This window comes from Octopus bimaculoides, chromosome 5 (assembly GCF_001194135.2).
Source record: "Octopus bimaculoides isolate UCB-OBI-ISO-001 chromosome 5, ASM119413v2, whole genome shotgun sequence".
Classification (NCBI taxonomy): Eukaryota; Metazoa; Mollusca; class Cephalopoda; order Octopoda; family Octopodidae; genus Octopus; species Octopus bimaculoides.
Window position 1 is genome coordinate 46,972,330 of NC_068985.1, and position 1,569 is coordinate 46,973,898.

A 1,569-nucleotide genomic window follows, 5' to 3' on the forward strand; every position below is an offset into this window, starting at 1 on the left:
TATATATATATATATATGTATATATGTCTGCCAAATCCACTCACAAAGCTTTGGTTGGCCCAAGGCTGCAATAGAAGACGCTTGCCCATGTGGTTGGGAAGTAAGCTTATCGTTATTTTGCCTTACCCCAAATTTGCCGCCATTATATTTTGACAGCATTATATCTTACCGATACTTTGTCTTTATATTTTGGTAACGGCATTATGATTTACCAGTAACTTTGTCTTTACGGCGTCAAGTCAAGTCATGCCGTCACTTTATGTTGGCAGCAATACATTTTGCCGTTTTTATTTTAGTATCGAAAGCATTATTTCCTCATGGTATCATACCCTGCCAATCTATTGTCTTGGTGGCATTGCATCTTACCGTCATTTTATCAAGACGTTATCATGCCTTGCCATCATCATTCCTTCATGACGGTACTGTGTTGTGGCAATATTGTCTTTACTGCGTTATCGCTTTCCCACATTTTCTTTTGATAGTATTATATCAATGTCATTATATCAATGTCATTATATCAATGTCATTATATCAATGTCATTGTTTTAGTTTGACAAAGTTATGTCTGCCAACCTTCTGTTTCGACGGTATTGTATTTTTAACAATATTTTTGTCTTGCCGATATTTGGTCATTTTCCTTTGACAGCATTACATTATACTGCCTTATTATTTTGATGACATCATGTGTTTCCATTGCTTGTCTTATTGTCATTTACAATCCACCATTATTTTATCTTGACGGAGTTGTCTTGCTGCCATTGTGTTTTGGTGGCGTTGTATCTTGCTGTCATTCAGTTTGGTCGGCGTTATGTCTTGCTATCATTTCATCTTGCAAGTATTTTGAAAGTCGATAAATTGACTGCTGGCATTTTGCGTTCCTATTTCATTTTCTCGATATTTTCTCTTGTCGGTATCTAAATTTTATAACCCTCTCTTCTCTTGCCACAGATAAAAGTCAACGTCAATCCTGACTGTATTTCAATACATACCTTAAAGAGATTTAACTCTGTAAAATGTATTTTGTTCGTAGATTCACAAAATCTAACCTCCGTCGTGCTTCCACTACCGAACAATAATGAAGATATTACCGGTTATTTCAACGAGGACCGAACCATTCTAAAAAACGGGCGAAGTGTATCGTAAAATCTGAAGAACGTAATCAATGTGAGGTTATATGAAAATAGACAAGACAGCTATTATCTGGCGAACAGATGTTTATATTGGTAAGAAGAAGAAGAAATAAAGCGGCGTGATTCCAGTGTTAAGTGTACTGGAAACGGAAAGACCACCCACAGAGAATGAGGTCCACCTACAGGCAGGCAAGCTGTGTGAAACCAAGAAAGTTCTAACAACTTAGTTGCATGCATATTGCTCTTTGTTGCCCGTCTTCATATCAGCTGTGAGCATGTTCTATCATACATTGTACACACACACACACACACACACACACACACACGGTATAATATGTATTTGTTTATACATGTACATGTATTGTCTGTATGTTTACATATATAACATATATGTATGCACATATATATATATATATATATATATATATATATATATATA